This window comes from Sapajus apella, unplaced genomic scaffold (genome assembly GCF_009761245.1).
Source record: "Sapajus apella isolate SASKATOON/1434 unplaced genomic scaffold, GSC_monkey_1.0 scaffold15, whole genome shotgun sequence".
NCBI lineage: Eukaryota > Metazoa > Chordata > Mammalia > Primates > Cebidae > Sapajus > Sapajus apella.
The window spans coordinates 23,516,623-23,533,502 of record NW_022436955.1 but is presented as its reverse complement, the minus strand read 5'-3'; the positions used below and the strand labels follow the sequence as shown (position 1 = coordinate 23,533,502).

Here is a 16,880-nt window from a genome sequence, read left to right as displayed (position 1 = left end):
AGCTTAGTAGTCCAGCTAACTATGTAGTTAGTTAGTTAGCTGGAAAGTAGTAGAAAGCAGTTAGCTGGACTACTAAGTGACAAGTGACCCATGTGGCAAGTGAAAATTTTTGGTGCAAACGTACATGACCACTGTAGGAGGGAATAGGGACTTCACTTGCCACCATGTGGTTTTGGAGGTCCCTTCATGGATCGCAGAAGGGAGATCTTCTCAGATAAAAGGTTGGGGGGTGGATGGGAAAAGATCCAAAAATGCATACTAAACTTTACAGTTATTTTTGGTAGATGAGAAAACACAACGCAGAGACTTTATGTTTGGAGAAATAGGCTCTTTGACACACTTTGCATTGAGCGTGAAGACTGTCTTAGCAGGCTACAACCCATAATCCATTTCGGCGCCACTTCCACACAGTTTTCTTGTTCTCAAACACAATTTTTGTTTCATTGTAGAGAAAACTATCATGATGACATAAACCACTGCCCGTTGACTTTAGGGTTGACAGATCAATTGAATGCCTGGTATGTAACATTAAAAAAGGCACTCCCCAAAAGTCCTGGAGGGGACATTGCTAACCTCTGGTGTTTCATAACCTGAAATGCATAAGGATAGAAGTCTGTAGAAAAATTTTTTAAGAAGCAGTTTTCAAATAGGTGATTAATAGACCTGAAATTACGGGCAAAGGAGAGTTTAGTTATCAAAAGCCAGAACAGTCATTCTTGTGCTTAAGCAATAATGCGTCAGAGGGTGGATTCCCACATTTTCTTCATTTAGGAAATTATAAAAGAGCCCATCAAATTCACCTCAAACCATCAAATGACTTTTAAGGCTTCACTGAGAAACTTAAATCGTCTATTTTGTGAAAGATAGAAAGGCAAAGTCAAAAACAAAATAAAACAATGTGAAATCAATATTCTAACTGTATAAAATCTTAGAGTAGGGATTTATTATGTGGCTGTATCCTAATTTCAAAAAAATAAAGATATGAGAGGATTCACTGAAGCACATAGAAAACAGGACCGCTTCAAAAGCTGTAACCAAACTCCTTAAAAAGCACAAAGAGATCTAACAGGTCTCTAGAAACAAGTTAATATAGATGATCTCTAGTCATCTCCCTTAGTAGAATTGGCTTACATATTTATTTAATTGCTAGTCATGCTTAAATCAGTTTCCCAGGACTTGTCAAAATTGGAAAACATTCTGAGATATATGCTTCTGGAATAAAAGCAACATTAAAATGACATAGTTCAAGGCAAAAGCTGATAGTCTCCATGGTCCTAAAGTCATACTTAAAGGAGGAATTGATCTTTCTATTAGGGGCACTCAGTTCTAGAAATAACAATGCCCACAATGTGGGAAGTTACCATAGAGAAGATTCAGGTTTTGTTTTGTTTTTTGAAAAAAAAATATTTTGTTTCTTGCTCTGTCCCCCAGGCTGGAGTGCAGTGGTGCGATCTTGGCTCACTGTTATCTCCGCCTCCCAGATTCTAGTCATTCTTGTGCCTCAGCCTCCCAAGTAGCTGGGATGACAGGCACCCACCACTATGCCTGGCTACTTTTTGTATTCTCAGTAGAGATGAGTTTTCACCATGTTGGCCAGGCTGGTCTCGAACTCCTGACCTCAGGTAATGTGCCTGCCTTGGCCTACCAAAGTGCTGGGATTACAGGTGTGAACCATGGCACCCAGCCACATTCACTTTTTTTGGGGGAAAGAAAATCAGCAAGTAAGAATGATGTGAAGAACAATATGCTCATACTGAATACTACCATGAGCTGTTATTGACAATACCAGCAAATTAAGCAGGGGGTTGGCTGGTTTGATCATGAGGAAGCTGTCACTTTCCCTGCCGAGATTGACATGCCTCATGACATCGGTATAATTGATGTCTGTTCAGTGATTCCCAGATCTGTCCCAGAATCTGTGCAAAAACATCTGATAGTTGCATCCAACTTAAAAGTGAAATACAAGAAGGAGAGTGTCCAGATGGCCACAGATGTTCCCAGATAAAATAAGAATTTTTAAAAAATTATTAAAAGCTGTTTAACAGATGCCATATTCAACAAAAGAATGGTTCATTGTGCATGCATTGATTTTGGAGAAATATCTGGGCTGTGCTGAGCTGAAGTGGGAGCAGGGGCTCTCAGTACCCTAAGAGTAATTTTCCCTAGCCCTGCCTTAAGTTTCTGTGTGGTCAGTAACATTTCTACCAGGTAAAGCATGCCTTTCTTCTGGAATATCTGGGATCATTTGTTCCACAAGAATGACAGTCTCTTCTTTTAGCTTCTATCATGAAGTAACCTCAAAGGAGGCTGAGCACCCCAGGGGTCAGTCTTTGCCCATACCGAAGTCTGCAAGGTCCTGATTCCTCATCTAAAATCAAAGGTAAATATGGCAGGTGGTAAACATGTCATGTTGCACCAGAAAACTATTCAGTATGTACTGTCTGTAGTAGATGTATGAACGAAAGGCTACAGGATGGCAAAGGGGAGAGTGATTGATTGCACAGCAGTCAGGAGCACAGCATACAGGAGTTCTGTTTAGGATAGAGGTCAGCAAACTAAGGCTCATGAGCCGAATCTGACCTGCCACCTGTTTTTGTAAAAAAAAAAAAAAAAGAGAAAGTTTTATTAAAACAGAGCCATGTTCCTTCCTTTGGTATTGTCTGTGACTGCTTTTGCATTACAGTGGCAGAAGTGAGTAGTCATGACAGAGACGGAATGGCCCATGAAGATGAAAATATTTACTATCTGGCCCTCTACAGAAAAAAAAATGTGCTGATGCCTGGTTTAAGAACTCACTTTAGAGTCTCTCTTCTGTCAGGGAGACCTTCTTTCTTCATGCAACCCATAGCGACTCCCATATCATCTTACCCATGAATTCATTTACTTATTCATCCTTCGGTGAATATTTATTTTCTTCTTGTTTTTCTCCAGTACATTATTATTATTTATTTTGTCACTTGCAATGGTGAATAAAAGTTAGTCTGTTGTCAAAAGGCTTGAAGCACAGGGAGTAAAGTATTTTGTATGCAGTGGATTTGGCTTCATTATCATTGCTTTTGTGGCAAAAGTAGTGAATATTAATAACATAGTACTAAGAATAGTTAATGTTTACTGAGCTCTGGCTGTATGTGACAAACTCGGTGGAAACTGCTTGACTTCCATCATCTCGTTTATTCCGAACCCTGAGACCATGAGGTAGGCACTATCCCTGTTATACAGATGAGCACACTGAGGCTTATAAATATCGTGACGTTTGTCCAAGATCATGTAATGAGAAAGTGATAGATTGCTAAATGAAACCCAGATTTGCTGAAAGCAAAGTTCATGCTTTCACAATGGTCAGATGTGTGTCTGAGCTTCAGTTTTACTCAATGTATATTTTCTCTGTGCCTGATCTTCCCTTGACCTAGCTAGGGACACAGAGGAATAATCAATATCCCTAAGGACCATGTGCTTTGCTCGGGGGTGGGGAATGGAGGGGGGTGGGGGCAGCGGGTTCTTGATTCTAACCTAAGTGCAGCAATGCCCTGGCTTCAGGGTCAGAGAGGCTGTGCCTAAGTTCCATCTCCTGAGTAACAAGCCCTTGCAATATCAATGCTCGGAGGACATTCAGCATTCCACAATCTGTTGCTCCAACTCCCGAATATTTGTCTTTATCACAAGGATGAACACTGAGCAAATGAAATCTAATGACTTATATTTCTTGAATAAAGAACATAAGCCCCTTTGCTTCCACCTCACATTCTTTTACTCATTACTTTCTTTTAGAAAATTAAATTGGGGATCCTGTAAGTATTTAGTGTGTGCTTAATTATTGGTAAACTTGTTATTATTACACAATCCCTCACTCAGAGTGCTGACACTTCATAGCCTCTCCCAGTCCTACAGGAAAGCACCTGAATTTTGATTCCGATTCCTTTGTATTCTAAGGGCACAGAAGCTGCTTAAACAGTGGATAGGGTTTATTTGACAAAGCAGTTTTAAACCCAAAAAGGCCCCATCAGCCCCACGAGGCAGATGCCTCTTAAATCAATCTCTGTGGAGTTGGATGGCAGGATCTGTTACATCACTGTCAGCTTTCTTGCATCCATAAGAGGAGGAAACCTCCCCAACTCCCAAACCTCTGAGATCTCTTCTTTCAGAAGAAAGGGACTTAAGAGAGAATGGACAGACCCTGCATCCAGGAGACAATGAAAGTCTCTAACAGAGAAGCCAGTCTCTCACGGACATTGTTGGCAGACCATCCAATGGTACAACACACCTCTCCTAATAGAAACCCATTTTATTCTATTTTTAAATTTACATTTTGTTTCCCATCTTCTTAGGTAGCCCATATGCCTCCAACCACAGCAGCAAAGGTGGGCTTGATTTGGTCCTAAGGAAATTATCTCCCATCCAGTGATTGTTTCATAAAAGGCATGTGACTCCATAGTGCCACTGGGATACAAGTCACAATTTGTGGGGGAGGCTTCTTCCCTCCTCTAGAAATCTCTGCAGTTACACTTTCCAACAAGGTAACCTCTAGACACAGATGGCTACTGAGCACTTGAAATGTGGTGAATGTAAATTGACATCAGCACTTCAACAATTAGTATGAAAAAGGATTGTAAAATATTTCTTTTTTTTTTTTACTTTACTATCGATCACATACTGAAATGCTGGCATTTTACATAACCCAACATATATGTTGGGTTAAAGAAAATATATTTTAGTAAATTTAATTTCACCAGTTCCTTTTTTACGTTTTTAAATGTGAGTAGTAGAAAATGTATAGTGATATCTGAGACTCCCGTTCTTTTTCTACCAACAGAACTGTTTTCGAGTGCCCCTCTCATCCGAATATTGTTGTATGCAGAGAGAGGCCAGGACCTGCTACGGCCGTCCTGGCTGTCAGACTAAAGCCAGCACAGGGAGGAGGACAGACTGAGGAGGCACAGCCAGAATCTGAGGTCCAGAGGACCTCTGCACTTCAAATTATGTGACCCAGTCAACCTCCTTAGCATTCAAGCACGTTTGCAGTAGGGTTTTCTCTTACCTGCTTTTAAAGCATTGATACTTGTACATGGCCTAGAGGCCTTATTTCCTGAGAGCTTAGGGAAGTGGGTGCACTGAGGTATGGGTTTTTAGATTACAATGCGGAAGAGAAAGCCTGGCACCTCCCAAGTCTTACGGCCAAGCTCCACAGGAGCCAGGCAATTAGCTAATGCATTCCGCCTCTTGGAGACAGGATATAAAGGTGCTTCTCAGACCACCAAACAATCAGTGATGCCCTAGAGCTGAGAGCCCCCATTGAGAATAAACTCCTGCAAGGACACTGTGGCGCAAACAGAGCACAAGCTTTGTGGCCTCAGCACCCCCTTCACCCATACCTGGAGAAAAAACGAGGCTTAGTCAACCTGAACAGGGGGAACAAGTGGGCTGGTCGCCTCCCTTTCCTTTGCTCCTCCCTGACAACCCACCCCTCTGCACCCCATTCCCTGTCCTGGAAGGCAGGATTCATCAATAAAATCCTTGCTGTCTGGCTCTCAGTTGGGTTCAACCATGGAAGAATTGGTAAGGAGATGAGGAAAACAGAGAAATGTGTGATTGTGGTGTTTATTCTTCTGGGTCCCTCCCTGCGGGTCAACAGAAGTGGCTGTGTCCCTCACTTATGATCACAGCAATCCATTAGGTGGTTCTCTCCCTCCAGGTGTCCTACAACCCCTCCCCACTTCCCTTGTTCCTGCAGGTCTAATGATAGCAATGGTGCCTCCTTGGTGCTAAACCCTGTGGTTCACTTAGACCACGATCATACCCTCATCAATGCTCTTTTTATCAACCTTTCTTCCACTGTTCCAAGTTGATTATGATTGGAACATTGGAAGATGACGATGGTCTCTTTTAGTCTCCTGTGACTTTCTTTTGAGCAGATTATAGTACAAGGTCACCAAGGTCTCAGAATGCCAGATTCCAACATGAAGGCTGTCCTCTGAGCAGACAGTAGGAAAGTGGCTGGTGGACTAGGACAGGAAGATGAAGGTAGTTGGAACAAGCCACATGGGGTAAAAGAGGGCAGAGGGACCCGTCCCATTGACGGTGACTTGATTTTGGACCTATCAATGTGGGGAGCCAGGGAGTCAGGTTGCAACATCCCAATCCTCACTCTTGTCTTGTGACCTGCGACGTCTCTATGCAAGTATCAGTCATATTTGGGATCTGTAGGCTACTGCCTAGAGTTTCTGGGACCTTGTTCCAGAGATCTTAAACATACAGTGAGTTCGTATCGAATGAGATTCCTGGAAATGCCACAAAGGACCGAGCTGTAATAGGGAGGACACGTTGACTGTACAGGATTCAGGTAGCTCTAATAAGTGATGATATGATGGTCTGCATCAGCCCAGGGCAAAACTGGAAGTTTGATTTTAAGCCTGGTGCAATGTGCATGCAGCCTGTGCGTTTAGCCTGAGCTACTTGGGAGGTGGAGGCAGGAGGATTGCTTGAGCCCAGTAGTTCAGGTCTGTAGTACACTGTAATTGCACCTGTGAATAATAAGCACTGTGCTCCAGCCTGGGCCACAAAGTGAGATTCCACCTCCAAAAAACAAAAAGAAAACGTCTGATTTTAGCATCCTTACCTCTCCCTCTGAACTCCGCTATGTTTCTTTCATGCTCAGGAAGTTTCACCTCTTCTTTCTTTCACCTCTTACGCTTCCCCATCCTTGATGTCCATTGACACAATATTTTTCAAACATTAGTCATTCCTTTATATGCCACTTTAAGATTTTTGCTAAATAATCATAAGCAATATGTATTTCTTTAACATAGTCTTTAAACTGACTTGCTTTTTTTTTTACTTTACGTTACTTAAAAACCTTGTGCTAAGTAAAGATACGTATGAAATCACAGATTTAATAAGAGTTATAGTTATACCGTTTTTTATATACATACAGATACATAATGTACATAGTAATGATAAGAAGAAAATTTATGTACCAATTTAATTATTCCAGGTATCCCTTGATTCCTGGGTGCCCCAGCTCAAGTTATCAGAAAGACTCCAGGGCAGCCCTCTTCAGCATATCTCTGTGTGGTGATGGCAATGTTTATATCTGTGCCGTCCAATACAGCAGCCACTAGCCATATGTAACCATTCACACCAGAAATGCAGGAAATGCAACCGTGAAAACTAGATGTTTTTAATGTAATTTTAATTTACATAAATTTAAATGTCAATAGCCACATGTTATGAGAGACAATGATATTGGCAAGCACGGCTCTGGAGAATCTGCATTTAAAAACAAATCATAATAGAAAAAAAATAATGAAACTTGGGCCAGATACTGTATTACTTCATGAGCGTTTTCATAGATCTATGTTCTTACTTGTTTTTAAGAACCTTGTGAGAGAAGCATTACCTCATTCTGGTGGTAGGCAGAAGTAAAGGATGGGAGGAATTTCCAGTGGGTCCTTAAATACAAAACAATGAAGGCATTCTGTTATTTACACACACACACACACACACACACACACACACACACACACACACACAGAGAGAGAGAGAGAGAGAGAGAGCTGTAAGTGAGCAAATTGTCATCCCATTCCAACCACATTCAAGATTTAAAAGGTTGACATTTCCTTTTTTCTCTCTCTCTCTTTTTTTAAACACACAGCCCTCCTCATTAACCAGATATCTTTATTCTCTAAATATTTACCACCCAAACAAAATTTACAGTTTAATTTGCTGCATAAAATCATTTATTGACTGATAAACCTCATTACTAAGCTTCAGCACAACCCCTTGTACTCCCGACAGTTTTAATTCTTGTAGCAGCAGGCTACTGCGAGAGAAAAACAATCCTGTCAAATTAACGGCGGGGGTCTAAATTATTCAAATACACTAAATCCATGCAGAACCGTTCCCCTGCTCATAATTTTTCTTTGGGAGCCAACAATTAACCGACAATATTCTAACTTAAACAATGACGGCCATTCTAAAGGAATTCTGGGAAAAGGGAATGTTCCACCTTCCCATGTGTCCTTCTGCGCCTGAGGGCGCACAAAGGATGACCTCTGAAGGAGTCCCTGTTGAAAGAGGAGGTTTTCTCTACTCAAACATCTCACCTCTTCAGAGCATATATCCTCTGTGTCTTTCTTTCCTGCCACCTAGGTCAGAGACTACATTTTGGATATTAAGATGTGTATGTGTGCGTGTGTCTAGCCTCTATAGCAGGTGTGTGTCAGCCTGCAATTAGTTAATTACAGATGCACCTTTCTGCCTGTGGGGGGAAAAAGTGCCTCCAGTTTTCTACCTGCAAATGCAACCAGACTAATTACTGAGCTGCTGATTCAGAAGACTGGCCCACCTAATTGAGTCTACAAAATAGAAAAAGAAAAAATCTCAAAATGATCTGAGACTCAGAACACATGGCAGGGAGCCCTTTCACATTTAAAAAGCATCTCACATTTAAAAAGAAAATCTTTCCCACCATGTTGGGTCTTGGTCACAGTCTGGACACAGAAAGATCTTGGGTGTTGGTGGGCATCATTTGTTGATGTAATTCCCCATGGTTTGCGTCTCCCTAACAGCAATGGCTCCCTAAGCATGACACCCAATGTCAGTCTTCTTGAATAGCACAAAAATTAGGATGTTGAGCCTGACAGTTCATGCATGCATGCATTCATTTTTTCATCAAATATTTATTGAGTGTCAACTACTTGCCAAGCACATGGCACCTAGCATCATGGTGCTAAATGTGGAAAAAGAAGTGAAGGAATGACACTTCACAACAGGCTTAGCCTTTTACATCAGTTTTGATCAGAATGTTTGAACCAGAACAACCTCCAAGGTTTGTTAAAAATAAAGATGAATTAGACTCACCTTAGACAGATTGAGTCAAAATCTCTGGGTGGAACCCAGGAATCTTCATTCTAACAAGAACCCCCAGGTGATACTTAGCACTTCAAAGCAGGGGATTCTGTCCTCCTATCAGAGAGCATCAAGCAACAATGGCCATAATAGAAATGCTGCTATCAATGGGACACACAAGATACCTGGCAAATATTGGTGAGGGAGGCACTGGGCGTCATACCCAGGGTCCTCACTTAAATCCGGTCTAGAGGCACATATGTACCATGGAATACTAGAAAGCCATAAAAAAGGATGAGTTCATGTCCTTTTCAGGGACATGGATGAAGCTGGAAACCATCATTCTCAGCAAACGGACACAAGAACAAAAAACCAAACACCATATGTTCTCTCTCATAAGTGGGAGTTGAACAATGAGAACGCATGGACACAGGAAGGGGAATATTACACAGTGGGGCCTGTCAGAGGGTGAGGGCTAGGGGAGGGATAGCATTAGGAGAACTATGTGATGTAGATGATGGGGTGATGAATGCAGCCAACCACCATGGCAAAAAAAAAAAAAAAAAAGACGTGGGGTGGTGTAGCCTAAGCCAGGCTTGTGTGCTTAACTCCCAGGGATGCCTTTCTCACTGTAAACAATGGCAGCCCTCCCCAGGGCTTTCATGGGGGGCCTTGTTTTTTGTTATTATTTGTTCAAAATTTTGTTTTCTTAAACATTTTATTTTACAGTCATTTTAGATTTGTGAAAAAGTTGCAAGGAAAGTACAGATGAAGTGTCCGTACCTCGCACCCATTTCCCGTTTTTGACACTTTGCATTAATGTAGCTGTTTGTCACCATTGATGAATCAATATTAATACATGATGATTCACTGATCTCTCTACTTTCCTTGGATTTTCTTAGTTCTTAGTCTCCCTTTCCCACCCAGGATCCCACATTACATTTAGTCATTTTGTCTCCTTTGGCTCCTCTTGGCTGTGACAGCTTCTCTGACTTTCTTTGTTTTTGATAACATTGACATTAAGGAGTAATGGTCATTTAATTTATAGAATGGCCCTCGACTGGGCTTTCGGCCTGTGTTTTTCTCATGATTGGACTGGGGCTGTGGGTTTTGGAAGGAAGAACACAGATGTAGTCATTTCTATAACATCCATTCACTTCAAAGATATGTAGTAGCAGCATGACTTATTTTTATTTACTTTTATTGTTGTATAATAGTTGTATATATTTTTGGGAATATATGTGATAATATTTTGATACCTGTATACAATGCACAATGATCAAATCAAGGTAATTGGGATATCCAGAGTCTCACTCTGTCAGCAGGCACCAGGCTGGAGTGTAGTGGCATGACCTTAGCTCACTGCAACCTCCTCCTCCCTGGTTCAAGCAATTCTCCTGCATCAGTCTCCCAAGGAGCTGGGACTGCAGGCGTGTGCCACTGCACCCAGCTAATTTTTTTTGGTATTTTTAGTAGATACGGGGTTTCACCATGTTGGCCAGGATGGTCTTGATCTCTTGACCTCATGATCCACCAACCTCGGCCTCTCAAATTGCTGAGATTACAGGCATGAGCCACCATGCCTGGCCTTTTTGTATTCTTTAACCAACTTCTCGTCATCCTCTTCCTTCCCAGTTTCTGATAATCACCATTCTACTCGCTACCTCTATGCCATTTTTTAAGCTCCCATATAAGAGTGAGAATATGTGATATTTGTCCTTCCTTCCCTGGCTTATTTCACTTAACAAAATGACCTCCAGTTCCATCCATGTTGCTGCAAAATGACAAGATTTCATCCTTTTTTATGGCTAAATAATATGTCATAGTGTATATGTACCATTTTCTTTATTCATTCATTCATTGATGGGCACTTAGGTTGCTTCATATCTTTGCTATTGTAATTATTGCTGTTTGCTTCTCTAAGTCCTACCATGCAAGAGAGCATAGGGTGCCATACCGTCTCAGGATATAGATCTTACATCGAGACTGGGAAATAGGGGAAACCTTCTGAAAGGAGGCAGCTTTTAGCTGAGTCCTGAAGAATTGATGAATGCTTTTAATATACATGTATTGAGTGTCCTAGTACAGGATGAGCATTAAGAACACAATGTAGGAAAAAAAAAAAAAAAAAAAAAGAACAAGGCCAGTGGTCTCACAGAGACCCCAGTTAAGTGAGGGATTCAGGCATTTAGTAACATAAGTGGTGGTTAATCAGGTGGGGACATTGTGTTTCAGTCCTGAGATTTTGCCCGCAGAGGTTTCCTTCGGTTCTCACATCTCTGCATCCATCAAGCCCCTCTGGGAGGATGCTCTGTAAAGATTTCAAGGCCCTTGGCTTACCTGGAGTTGTGTGCTGATTTGTGTGCATGGAGCACAATGGAGAGGGGAGGGGACGTGGGTGCCACGTGGGACAACATCCATTTGATTCTTTTATATGTAAATGTGACTTTAAATAATATTTTGTAATGACCTGCATTTCCGTTAAGAAATATCTCTTGATGATTTATCTTTCTGCAATTATGGCAGCCTAGTGATCTTGTTAATTAATGCCAAGAAGGGTTTTTTAGCACCTCATTAAAGGTTTTCCCTTTCAGGACACCAATGCTCTCATACACAGTCGGGCAGAGAAACCCATTTTCTTGTGGGTGGAAACTCATCTTTTGATCCTCCATTTCTTCGTTTTTCTCTCCTTCTTCTTAATATACTACTTTTTTCCTTGTTTTGTGCCTTCTCTTCCTTCTCCTCATTGAGTTGTCTTCTTCTCTCCTTTTTCTTTTATTCTAAAACATAGTGGCTTCTTGTTCTGAAACATTGTTTCAAATATATCAACTATCATCAGTGTATTTCATTCTCCTGGAAAGATTGTTTTATTTTACTGTTTAATTCCGTGTGTTCTATTCAACAAATTTTGTTTGAGAGTCTTCTGTATTCTGAGTTCTCTTATAGACATCATGAAACAATAGTCAACCAGAGTCATGCTTTGCTGCTAAGACTCTTAATTTTGTCCCATAAAAATAACAGGAGACGATCCACTACGGCCGAATAGGAGTGCAGTTCCCAGCGAGGACGCATTTCCAAACGAGTTTTTACTGCTCACAGACCAGGAGATTCCCGGGCAGAAAAGCACCACAAGTCTCCAGTATGGCTGTTTCAGGTGGCGCAGGGGGTGGCTGCACAAAAACTCATATATATGAAATGGGCAGCATTTCAGTTGGTGCCTGGAATGCCTGGGAGACAGAGTTGCCATTCAGCTGAAAAAACAAGGGGGCTGAAACAGGGAGCCAGGTGATCTGGCTCAGTGGGTTGTACCCCCGCAAAAACTAGCAATCTGAAATGCTCTGGATTGAGAGTTTCACAGCAAGCACTGATGGACCTGGGACAGTCCAGCTCCTTTATGGACAAGCAATTGCTGAGAGATTTCATCACTACCAGGCCTGCCTTACAAGAGCTCCTGAAAGAAGCACTAAACAGAAAGGAACAACCAGTACCAGCCACTCCAAAAACGTACCAAATGGCAAAGAGCATCAACACAATGAAGAAACTGCATCAACTCATGGGCAAAACAGCCAGCTAGCATCAAAATGGCAGGATCAAATTCACACATAACAATATTAACCTTAAATGTAAATGGGGTAAATGATCCAATCAAAAAACACAGACTGGCAAATTAGAAAGTGAAAACCCATCGGTATGCTGCATCCAGGAAACCAATCTCACATGCAAGGACATACATAGGCTCAAAATAAAGGGATGGAGGAAGATTTACCAAGCCAAGGAGAGCAAAAAAAAAAAAAAAAAGCAGAAGTTGCAATCCTAGTTTCTGATAAAATAGACTTTAAACCAACAAAGATCAAAAGAGACAAAGAAGGGCATCACATAATGGTAAAAGGATCACTGCAACAAGAAGAGCTAAGGATCCTAAATATATACACACACAATACAGGAGCATCCAGTTACATAAAGCAAGTTCTTAATGACCTACAAAGAGACTTAGACTGCCACATAAAAACAGTGGGAGACTTTAACAGTCCACTGTCAATATTAGACAGATCAACGAGTTAGAAAATTAACAAGGATATCCAGAACTTGAACTCAGATCTGGACCAAGCAAACCTAGCAGACATTTACAGAACTCTCCATTCCAAATCCACAGAATATACATTCGTCTGAGCACCACATCACACCTACTCTAAAATTGACCACATAATTGGAAGTAAATTACTCCTCAGCAAATACAAAAGAATGGAAATCATAACAAACAGTCTCTCAGACCACAGTGTAATCAAATTAGTACTCAGGATTAAGAAACTAACTCAGAACTGGACAACTTAATGGAAACTGAACAACTGGTTCTTGAATGTTGACTGGATAAACAATGAAATGAAGGCAGAAATAAAGATGTTCTTCGAAACCAACAAGAATGAAGCCACAATGTACCAGAATCTCTGGGACACATTTAAAGCAGTGTCTAAGGAAAATTTATAGCAATAAATGCTCACATGAGAAGCAAGGAAAATTCTAAAATCGACACCCTATTATCAAAATTGAAAGAGCTAAAGGAGCAAGATCAAAAAAACTCAAAGGCTAGCAGAAGATAAGAAATAACTAAGATCAGAGCAGAGCTGAAGGAAATAAAGACACAAAAAATCCTTCAAAAAATTAATCCAGCAGCTGGTTTTTTGAAAAGATCAACAAAATAGACCACTAGCCAGATTAATAAAAAAGAGAGAAGAATCAAATAGATACAATAAAAACAGTAAAGGGGATATCACCGCTGATTCAACAGAAATACAAACTACAATCAGAGATTACTACAAACAACTCTATACACATAAACTAGTAAACCTGGAAGAAATCACTTGCACCCTCCCAATCCTAAACCAGGAAGAAGTCAAAACCCTGAATAGACCAATAAGAAGGGCTGAAGTTGAGGCAGCAATTAATAGCCTACCAATCAAAAAAAGCCCAGGTCCAGATAGATTCCCATGTGAATTCTACCAGACATACAAAGAGTAGCTGGTACCACTCCTTCTGAGGCTATTCTGAACAATTCAAAAAGAGGGAATACTTCCCAAATCCTTTTATGAGACTAACATCATCCTGACACCAAAACCCGACAGAGACTCAACATGAAAAGGAAACCTCAGGCCAATATCTATGATGAACATAGATACAAAAATCTTCAATAAAATACTAGTAAACCAATTGCAATAGCACATGAAAAAGCTTCTATCCATCACGATCAAGTAGGCTTCATCCTAGGGATGCAAACTGGTTCAACATACACAAGTCTATAAACGTAATTCACCACATAAACACAATCAAAGACAAAAAAAATAAATGATTATTTCAGTAGTTTCAGAGAAGGCCTTTGACAGAATTCAACAGCCATTTATGCTAAAAACTCTCAATAAACTAGGTATCGATGGAACTTATCTCAAAATAATGAAAGCTATTTACGACAAACCCACAGCCAATATCATGCTGAATGGGCAAAACCTGGAAGCATTCCCTTTGAAATCTGGCACTAGACAAGGATTCCCTCTCTTACCACTCCTGTTCAATACAGGTATTGATCGACTTACAACCTATGCAACTTACGACCATTCGACTTTACAACCACAATCGCTAGGCATGACTGCTCCGCGTTTGGCAGCGCATACATTGCCAAGCTGGGCATACGACAGGCGGACCAGCTTCCAGCAGCACTACCATCTCCGTGTGCACCATTTCAACTGTACATATAGCCTACTCAACTTACGACCAAATCGTGTTGTGACCGGTCTGCCAGTCGCAATCGTGGTCGTAAGTCGAGCACTAGCTGAGTATTGGAAGTTCTAGCCAGAGCAATTAGTCAAGAAAAAGAAATAAAGGGTATTCAACTAGGAAAGGAGGAAGTCAAATTGTCTCTATTTGCAGTTGACATGATTATATATTTAGAAGACCTCGTCGTTTCATCCCAAAATCTCCTGAAACTGATAAGCAACTTCACCAAAGTCTCAGGATACAAAATCAATGTGCAAAAATCACAAGCACTCCTATACAGCAATAACAAACTTAAACAGAGCCAAACCAAGAACAAACTGCCATTCACAATTGCTACAAAGAGAATAAAATACCTAGGAATACAACTAACAAAGGATGTAAAGGACCTTTTCAAGGAGAACTACACACCACTGCTCCAGGAAATAAGAGAGGACACAAACAGATGGGAAAACATTCCATGCTCATGGTTAGGAAGAATCAATATTATGAAAATGGCCATACTGCCCAAAGTAATTTATAGATTCAATGCTATCCCCATCAAGCTACCTATGACCCTCTTCACAGAACAGGAAAAAACCACCTTAAACTACATATGGAACCAAAAAAGAGCTCGCATAGCCAAGTGACTTCCAATCGAAAAGAACAGAACTGGAGATATCACGCTACCTGACTTCAGTCAATACTACAAGGCTACAGTAATCAAAACAGCATGGTACTGGTACCAAAACAGAGATATCGACCAATGGAACAGAACAGAGGCCTTGGAGGCAATGCCACATGTCTACAACTGTCTGATCTTTGACAAACCTGACAAAAGCAAGCAATGGAGAAAGGATTCCCTGTTTAATAAATGGTGTTCGGAAAGCTGGCTAGCCATGTGCAGAAAGCAGAAACTGGACCCTTTCCTGATACCTTACCCTAAAATTAACTCCAAATAGATTAAATATGTAAACATAAGACCTAACACCATATCCCTAAAAGAAAACCTAGGCAAAATTATTCAGGACATAGGCATAGGCAAGTACTTCATGACAAAAACACCAAAAGCATTGGCAACAAAAGCCAAAATAGACAAATAGGATCTAACTAAACTCCAGAGCTTTTGCACAGCAAAAGAAACAATCATTAGAGTGAACTGGCTACCAACAGAATGGGAAGAAATTTTTGCAATCTACCCATCTGACAAAGGGCCAATATCCAGAATCTACGAAAAACTAAAACAGATTTGCAGGAAATAAACAAGCCCATTCAAAAGTGGGCAAAGGATATGAACAGACACTTTACAAAAGAAGACATATATGAGGCCAAGAAACATGAAAAAATGCTCATCATCACTGGTCATTAGAGAAATGCAAATCAAAACCACATTGAGATACCATCTCATGTCAGTTAGAATGGCCATCATTAAAAAGTCAGGAGACAACTGATGCTGGAGAGGATGTGGAGAAACAGAATGGGAAAAAAATTTTGCAATCTACCCATCTGACAAAGGGCTAGTATCCAGAATCTACAAAGAACTAAAACAGATTTGCAAGAAATGAACAAACAAAGCCATTCAAAAGTGGGCAAAGGACATGAACAAACACTTTTCAAAAGAAGACGTTTATGAGGCCAGGAAACATATGAAAAAATGCTCATCATCACTGGTCATTAGTGAAATGCAAACCAAAACCACATTGAGATACCATCTCATGCCAGTTATCTGGAGACAACGGATGCTGGAGAGGATGTGGAGAAATAGGAGCGCTTTTACACTGTTGGTGGGAGTGTAAATTAGTTCAACCATTGTGGAAGACAGTGTGGCGCTTCCTCAAGGACCTAGGAATAGAAATTCCATTTGACCCAGCAATCCCATTACTGGATATATATCCAAAGGATTATAAATCGTTCTACTATAAGGACACATGCACACGAATGTTCATTGCAGCACTGTTTACAATAGCAAAGACCTGGAACCGACCCAAATGCCCATCAATGATAGACTGGACAGGGAAAATGTGGCACATATACACCATGGAATACTATGTAGCCATAAAAAAACTACGAGTTCGTGTCCTTTGTAGGGACACGAATGAATCTGGAAACCATCAGTCTCAGCAAACTGACACAAGAACCGAAAATCACACACTGCATGTTCTTACTCATAGGCAGGTGTTGAACAATGAGAACACATGGACACAGGGAGGGGAGCATCACACACTGGGGTCTGTTGGTAGGGATTAGGGGAGGGACAGTGGGTGGCTGGGAGTTAGGGAAGCATAACGTGGATA

General features: G+C 40.9%; 1 pseudogene across 1 annotated transcript in view; it reads right to left on the bottom strand.

Moving 5' to 3' along the window:
* Positions 1–14,509, bottom strand: part of LOC116555846 — a 78,421-nt pseudogene extending 63,912 nt beyond the window's left edge. The window contains exon 1 of the transcript XR_004270697.1: positions 14,446–14,509. The product of XR_004270697.1 is annotated as a calcium/calmodulin-dependent protein kinase type II subunit delta-like (transcript). The remainder of the gene's footprint in view (positions 1–14,445) is intronic.
* Positions 14,510–16,880: the final 2,371 nt, after the last annotated feature.